This window comes from Triticum aestivum, chromosome 5D, assembly GCF_018294505.1.
Source record: "Triticum aestivum cultivar Chinese Spring chromosome 5D, IWGSC CS RefSeq v2.1, whole genome shotgun sequence".
NCBI classification, from domain to species: Eukaryota; Viridiplantae; Streptophyta; class Magnoliopsida; order Poales; family Poaceae; genus Triticum; species Triticum aestivum.
In genome coordinates this window covers 160454158-160462451 of record NC_057808.1, presented here as the reverse complement: position 1 = coordinate 160462451, position 8294 = coordinate 160454158, and positions in this window count along the sequence as shown.

The following is an 8294-nucleotide window of genomic DNA, read 5'->3' as shown; positions in this document are numbered from 1 at the left end:
CATGCGGACTGTTTGACTGGTCAACCAGACAAATACGGAGCTATACGCTGAGCCAGTGACCGTGTAATCACCATATCTCGTATACAATGATCAAAGTGAGCTATCAAGACAAGTTCGATGACCGCCAGTGCATTTTACTCGATAATAAATGACCAGGATTGAAGGGGAATCCAAATTTCCTTCGTCTTGTGTCCTTGAGCACTTGACAAACCAATGCACTATACGATTGTCCGGCCACTCCACCCCAGAGCTGTCACCAAGCGTCGTTCATGCCATTGCGCCGCACACTAACCGGTAAGGAAGCTATGGCATCCCGCCGCGCCGAGTTCCTCGCCGCCCACGACCGCACACAAAATGGTAGGGAAGCGATGGCATCCCGTCATGCCGAGTTCGTCGCCGCTCGTGACCTCACACCTACGTGGGTGGAATTTGAAGCTGCCAAGGCCGAATGAGCGTTAGAGCAAGAGGTGGCCAAAGCCGCACAAAGGGAGTGGAAAAGTCAGAAAGCACTCAAGAGAAGAGAGGCCCGCCGCCGCAAGAAAGAAGCGGACGCACGCGCTGTTGCGGAGAGGTCGGCAGAGATCCAAGCACGATGGGGTGTCGCCGACAAAGCCGGGAAGGAGAACGACGGCATCTGGCCAGCATGTGAGTAGTAGTACTAGTAGTTAGCGTGTGTGTCTGTGTCGCCCATACGTTTGTTTAATTAATTACAAGCATGTACTAGTACTAGTTACTACTGTAGTTTTTAGAGCAAATTACCAGTACATTAGCCTAGACTCAATGGAAAAATTCCTATCCTATGCATCAAATGGCATCTTTTTCTCTATAGGAATTGAGATGCATGTCATCTCACTTCCTATGATTTTCATATTCCTATAAAATTCTTATCCTACGAACCAAAGGAGGCCTCTGCTGGAGTAACTACTGTAGCTAGTAGTACTGCTAGTACAATAGTTTTCTTCAAGAAGCGGAATTCAACGAAGTCATGATGGTTCCTTCGTCCGAGCAACTTCACTGTGGGAAAGGTTGGGCCTGTGATTTGACGGCTCATTAGTCGTTATTACTACGGCGCGACGACCGGGGTGACTCTCCCTTGGAGTTCTGCGTGCATGGCAAGTGGACCAGGATGGTCGACGTCCCACATGTCGGCGAACGGAAGTATTCTTTCCGATATCGAGGAGCAAGGAAACCGCGTGGTATAGTATCACTGCTGATTTATATGTAGTTTTTATTTCTGATGAATGCTAGCGTTTCAACTCTTAGGATGAAGGAGTGCCAAACACGGCACGTGTTGGACATGAACAGCGTGGTAGAGCGTCTCCACTTCTTCCACTTCTAGGTCAGAGACCACACGTAGTAGTACTAGTGGTATGAACGATACAAAGTGCGACCCGGAGAGAAAGACACGTCTAGTTGGAAGGTCTCGGGGCATACACGTAAAAAAATATAAAACCTAATATGTGCCTCCAATTAATATAGTAGTAGTAGAGTACTTAGGCACGTACTCCATAACATCACCGTGCATTGCACGTACAACATTTAGTGGTAGTAAGAGACAAATGCCTATATGCCACACATGTTCATACTATTTGTGCCTTTCTACTTACTTACCGCGCTACATTACTCATGTTCGTACGTCCACTCCTGGGTACATGTCTGTCTCGTAGTTCCAATCCCACGTGTTCTTCGTAGATGAACGATCCATAACTGTGGGCAACGGGAGTCCATATCATCACAGTTAGTGTGGCTCCCCACAATGGAGACTCATCCAAACTATGGCCAGCCTCGACGCGGAGGAGTCGCGTGCACCGGGAAGTGGCGCTCTCTCGGCTGTCGCGCTGCTTCAAAGCGGGCACCAGTGAGAGGTCGCCTCCGCTCTGGCCGGGCATTAATGCGGCACTGACGTTCCGGGGCGACGCTGACCGTTCCACGCGGGAAGCGTGCGCGGGCAAGGGAGGGGCGTTGGGTCGGCCAGGGCGGTAAGATGCGGGCGTGGTGGTGGTATGATTTTGAACCGTTTCAGGTGTAGTACTGGTAGTTTGCAAAACTACTCAATTATTGCATTCAGTTTCGTATGAAATTGTGGTAAAAAAACGTTACACCACAGCCCACTCCCCTTCTCCTTCCTCTTTGTCGGCGTTCTGGGAATGGGGGTCCCCAGACTTGCCTGCCTACGGTCCATGGTGTGGCTCTGCGAGCGGGCCCGTACGTCCCATCTTCACCAACAAGCACTCAAGACCCTCGGGAGGGGCCAAGCCTCGCGAGGCGGACGACACAAGACCTGCTCAGGAGCGGCCTCACCAGGTTGGCTCACGAGGGGCTGAGAGATCAAGGCAAGGCAAACCTCGCGAGGCTTCCGTGACTGAGCCATGACGATCGAGACCAGGCGGGTGCCAGGCGGGCGCCAGCGTGCACAGTGTCCATGTTTCCTCTTTCGTGCTAAGGAGGCAAGCGCAAGCGCGGAGTGCCGAGGCGTCAAGCAAAGGTTTCCATATCGGTGCAACGAGACCAAGACCAGCAGGACGGCAAGACGGAGGTCACCATGGAGCCCAAGGAGGCGTCACCACTAGAGCCTTTTGCAGGCGCAGACTACTTTTGTCAGGATAAATTGTACTAGTTGTCCCCTTTCGAATTGGCCGTTGTTGGCTACCTTCCTGCTCAATATTTGGGGAGAGCACCAGGGCCCCTATAAATAGGATTATCCACCACAGTAGGAGGCAAGTGGTCTCGAACTCGTCTCGAACTCATTCAGTTCATCCTCACACCAGCCAAGCACAAGAACACCTCGCCCCAGGAGGCTGTTCTTCCCCTTGTACTGTTCATCCTCAGCCCAAGAGACAATCCACCACCACCACACTGGGGTAGGGTATTACACCACAACGGTGGCCCGAACCAATATAAATCTTGTGTCCTCTGTGTTGCGAGTTTGTCGAGTTAGCCCAGGAGATCTTAGCTAAGCTAGGACGTGGATCGGTAGGGGGAGATCTTCGTGCGCACCCCAGTGTTCGAACCTTGAGGGTTTTGCCGGAACCCGAGATTCGACATTTGGCGCGCCAGGTAGGGGTGCGCCGAAGCTTCCCTTTCGTCGCTCCGCGCCCCGTTGCTTCATCGTCTCCATGGTGGACGCTCGCCGAGCTCGCGCTGAGCACCGGCTGCCCTCGCCGCCAGCGTCGCCCAGACGGCTCCTGTCGGCGGGCCACCCCGTCGTTCTCCGTCACCTGCCGCCACCGGCCAGGCGGGGAATGAGCAGCAAGCATCCTCGTTGCACCCCTCGGTGCGGCGGGACGGCCGCACCACCACTCCATCGCTGACCACGGCCGGTTCGTCATTCCACGCTCGTCGCGCTTCCGTGGACGCGTAGGCCGCTTTGTGCATGGCGCGCGAGCTCCTGCGCTACCGCCCCATCGACGACCTCTACGAGGACTGGCTTGACAGAATCGCCGAGCTTATCAGCGCCGCAGGGGGCTCCCCTGCGCCGTCCCTCTTGCTGCCTCGCCCTCCGCCAGCTACGGGCGACGTAGCTCACGGAGCCCCTCCACCACCTCTGCACCAAGACGGCGCCCTGGCGCCAAGGCACGCGGCTCCGCGGTGCGACCCACCGCGTCCGGCGCCCGTGCGCGGAGAAGGAAGCTGCCAAGAAGTCCCTCGCCCGCAAGAGAATGCTCCACCGCTTCCCGCACCACCGCCTCAGGATCGCTTGCTGCGGCAGGGCCCCACACCGCTTGCCGTGGCGGTGCGTGGGCGCCAAGACCACGCTCCACCTCCAAGACGGCCCCCGGTGACCACGGCCAGTTGCCGCGCCTTCACCCCAGAGCTGAGTAGCATCGCCTGGCCGGGCAAGTTCAAGCCAGACCTGCCTCCGCGCTACGACGGCACCCCCGACCCCGCGGAGTTCCTGCAACTCTACAGGCTGAGCATCGAGGCGGCCAACGGCGACGAGAAAGTCACGGCGAACCGGTTCCCCATGGCTCTCAAGGATGGTGCTCGTTCGTGGCTCCTGAACCTGCCTCCAGGATCGATCTCCTCCTGGGACGAGATGCGTGACCGCTTCGTCGCCAACTTCCAGGGCACTCGTGACCGCCCGCCGGCCGCGGATGACCTGCGTCGCGTCAAGCAACAACCAAGAGAGACCCTCCAGAAGTAGATCCAGCACTTCAACAACGTTCGCCTCAAGATCCCCAAGGTGACGGACGAGGCTATCATCTCCGCGTTCTCTGATGGCGTCCGCGACGTCAAGATGAAGGAGGAGCTCGCCATCCAACAGGAGCTGTGCACGTCACTTGAGCTGTTTAACCTGGCGACCAAGTGCACGAGAGCTGAGGAAGGGCGCCTCTCCCTCCTCGAGCTCCCAGCTGCGGACCCGGAGGAGAAGAAGGCCAAGGCCAAGGACGTGAAGCGCAACGGAGCAGCCGTGCTCGCGGCGAAGCCGGACACCAAGCGCGGCAGAGACCAGCCCGAGTCATCCAAGAGCAGTAGACCGTTCTGCGCCTTCCACAACCTGCATAGCCACAACACCAGCAACTGTCAAGAGCTCAGAGCCATTCGGGAAGGATGCTTCGGTCGACGCCCCGAGCGCAACGACCGGGGCTACGACCGAGGAGGAGGACATGGTGGCGGACGCTGGGATGAACGTGGCCCGCGCCAGGAGTGGCACGAACAGCCTCGTGAGGACCGCTGGCAGGATCAGCCTCACGAGGGCGCCTGGAGGGATCAGTCTCGTGAGGATCGTCCTCAGGGCAACGCCGGTCTTCCTCCACTACCGACACCACCAAGAAGGAACGACGACCACCATCAGGACGAGGGGGCCGGGGGCTTCCAGGAGCCGCGTGCCATCGCTTGTATCCTGGGCGGAGCTCAAGCCCCAGCCTCACAGCGCGTCTTCAAGCAGTTTGCGCGTGAGGTGAACGCAGTCCTCGCCAAGCTTGAAGCCACACGCCCGCTCAGGTTGTCCAAGTGCGCCATCACCTTCAGTTAGGCAGATCAGCTCAAGTGTGCGGCCACTGCTGGCATTCTCCCCATGCTCTGTGCGCCCGTCATCAGCAATGTACAAGTCACCAAGACTCTCATCGACGGCGGCGCAGGGCTCAACGTCCTGTCCGTCGACACGTTCGACAACCTCCAAGTGTCGTATGATCAGCTTCAGCCCACCAAGCCTTTCTCAGGAGTGACCGACGGTTCCACCACACTGATAGGGCAGGCCCGCCTCCCTGCCACCTTCGGAGAATGCAACAACTACCGCACCAAACTCATCGGCTTCGACGTCGCCCACATCTGCCTGCCGTACAATGCAATCCTTGGGTATCTAGCCCTGGCCAAGTTCATGGCGGTGACCCATAATGGCTACAATGTCCTCAAGATGCCAGGAAGTGGCGGAATCATCACGGTCCCATGCCCAGAAAGAGATGCGGTGTGCTCCCTCGAGCATGCCTTCCAAGCCGCAGCAATCGACGACCCCGACAGCAAGGGCGAGTGCCCTCCTGAGGCCACCCCTAAGAAGAAGAAGCAGCTGCCCCGCGCAGGGCCTCAGGCAAGCGGCGCCTCAAGCGACACCACGTTTGGATCGGCGCCCGCACCTGGGGTGCCTCCCTCCATCGCATAGGAAAGTGCGCCCGGCGCCCTCCTCGGGCTGGGCTTGGGGGCTCTCTTCTGGAGGGCCTCAGACCTTGCCAACATCATGAGGGAGGCACTTGGGCACCACTTGGAGGCGTGCTTCACGGCACGTTTCCCTCAAGAGAACACAGGGCGAGGAGCGCCCACCGCTCAGGAGTTCATCACCAGGACCACTCAGGAACTACAAGACGCGAGGGCCATGCGCGGCAATCGCCGTTCACCTGGCGCAGCCTCCCATCCAGGCGAGGATGCCGGGCTGCGCGTATGTGTCGATGTCTCAGGGCCCAACAGGGCCGCGTCTCAGGAGCCCTTCTGGCCTTCGCGCGTGGGAAGCTGCGAGGGTCCACCGCACAGCTACGTTCGCATGCCTTTTGGCCTGCCGAGCGTGGCGTCTGCCTATCAGCACAACCTGCGGCGCGCCCTGGTGACTCTGGAGGCCAGGCACCACGCCGTCCTAATGGAGATGGAGACGGCCCTCAAGGAACCGCCTAGACCTCCAGAGCCTCCCGAGGCTCAAGGCTCGGCGGCTCGTGAGGAACAACCCCTTTGTCGCGTACCTTCAGGTGCCCCAACACCCCTTCATCAACAGAACCAGGTGACATTTTCCAAGTTTGTTTAGCTGGGAGCGCCCCCAGGGCTGCATCATTCCCAGGCCGCATGGGTCTGACCCTGCGGCATGTATCCCCTTTTTATGTATTTAGCTTACCTTGTTGGAGGCGCCCCTCCGGCTGCATCATCCCCAAGCCGCTTGGGCCTGACCCAGTGGCATGTACCTTCCTTCATTTACTTAAGCCAGATTGCTTTCCATGCTTAATCTACCTATGACTATCACCTGCTTGATTGGCACTTACCCTGGGAGTTGCTCACTCTGGCACGATGCTTGTGCTTGGGTCCGTCCCTGCAACGTCAACAAATCTGAGCAGCCGAGCTCTGGCCACGCGCGCCACCTCACCAGGCCCTCAGTGCCCCCGTTCTCTGGCAAAGCAATCAGTGGCCGCCCGGCAACCATAATGGCAAACTGTGTCTCTCCTTGTGCTGGCTTGCAGGAATCTCCTGAGGACGACGGCAGGCAGCACCGCGAGCTCCCTCTTCTCCCGTGCGATCTGCTTGCGCGTTAAAAGGGGGGCTCCTGAGCATCGCGACTCAGAAGCTCTTACTGGCTCTCCAGACCTCACCCCTGGCCTTGACCACGACACGCGACCTGGCATGCCAGCGGCGGCTGAGCTCGCTCGAGGGCCGGAACCTGAGGACGTAGAGCACAAAGGAGAGCGCGGAGAAGAGGGAGAGGCTCGTATGGGCCTGGACTAGCCATGCTACGGGCGCCTACGCACGAATCTGGCGCATCATGGGGAACCGACTCCGGACTGTCAAGATAAGTCCCGTGCCCGGATTGGCTGAACCGGTAAGGACTAGGAACCACACTAGCCATAGCCCCTGATGCGGCAACGTCACCGCCCTTTCCAACCTCTCGACGGCTGCTTGAGCGCTAAAGGGGACCCCCTGAGCATCGCGCCTCAGGGGCTCTTACTGGACCTCGGGCCGCTCACCTCCTGGCCTTGACCACGGCATGCGACCTGGCATACCAGTGACGGCTGCAGCCTGCCTGGGGACCGGGACCTGTCAGCGTAGAGCACCAACTCGTCGCAAGGTCGGAAAGGGGAGACCGAGCTGAAGCAAGACTCGCGCTCGCGCAAGTTCATAATAAGGACAATATTAACAAAAAGACATTACAGATCCTTTACACGCCCCCACGGGGTACTCCTTGATTCCTCACAGGGAACAAAAGACAAGAACTTCAGGAATCCTATCTACACGTGCCCCTGTGTACGACGCCATCATCAACAGTGGGACACCAGAGGCCGGCGCCAACCTCATCCAGATCAGCAGCGGCGGCAGCCGGACGCTGCAGCCCCGCTCCGGGCTCGGCAAAAGCTTGGGGGCACGTAGCTGTCGTCGCTCGTCTCCGGAGTCTCGTAGAGCTCGGGATAATCGCTGGACTCCCAAGTGTCGCTGCGACTTCCAGAGGAGCCGCCGGCGACGTAGGCTGCAGGCCCAGCCCCTTCAGCAGCGTCAGCCTGATGACCTCTCCCGGAGCAGCACTCCAAACGACAGCCTTCAGCGTCGAAGACCTTGAAGAACAGCGTGGAGGCGCCGTCATACACGAAGTGGATCGGGAGGGCGCCCTCCGCACGACACACTCGGGTGACTTCGCCCCAGCCTCAGGTCATGAAGATCTTCCCCGAGGAGACGGCCTCAACCTCCACTCCTGTCGCCGGTGTGTCGTAGTCAGCGTGCTGCAGCCGAAGCTCAAGGGGCCCCCTCGGCGGCATCTCAGCAGAGAAGAAAGAAGGGAAGCGGATCCAAGTGCTCGGGGGCATCAGCACGAGCTCACGGCGACCATGGCCTCGGCGAATATGGCCACGGCGTGCGCGCCGACGCTCGTCGCATCTCCCTCGTGAGCCCTTGGCTTGGGCGTACATGGGTGATGGATACCCAGGAGGAGGCCGCTCGCACCAAGGCCTCGTCACCACCTGCATCGTCGCCGCGCCGCGGTGGTGAACCAGCCTCTTCTTCGGCGGGAGCAGCGCCGGCTCGTCGAGGGGAGTCTTTCCTTTCTCTGCGGCAGAAAACCTCCGGATGGGCGCCATTGGTGTCTCAGCTGGCAATGGAGCAAGGAAGAAGAA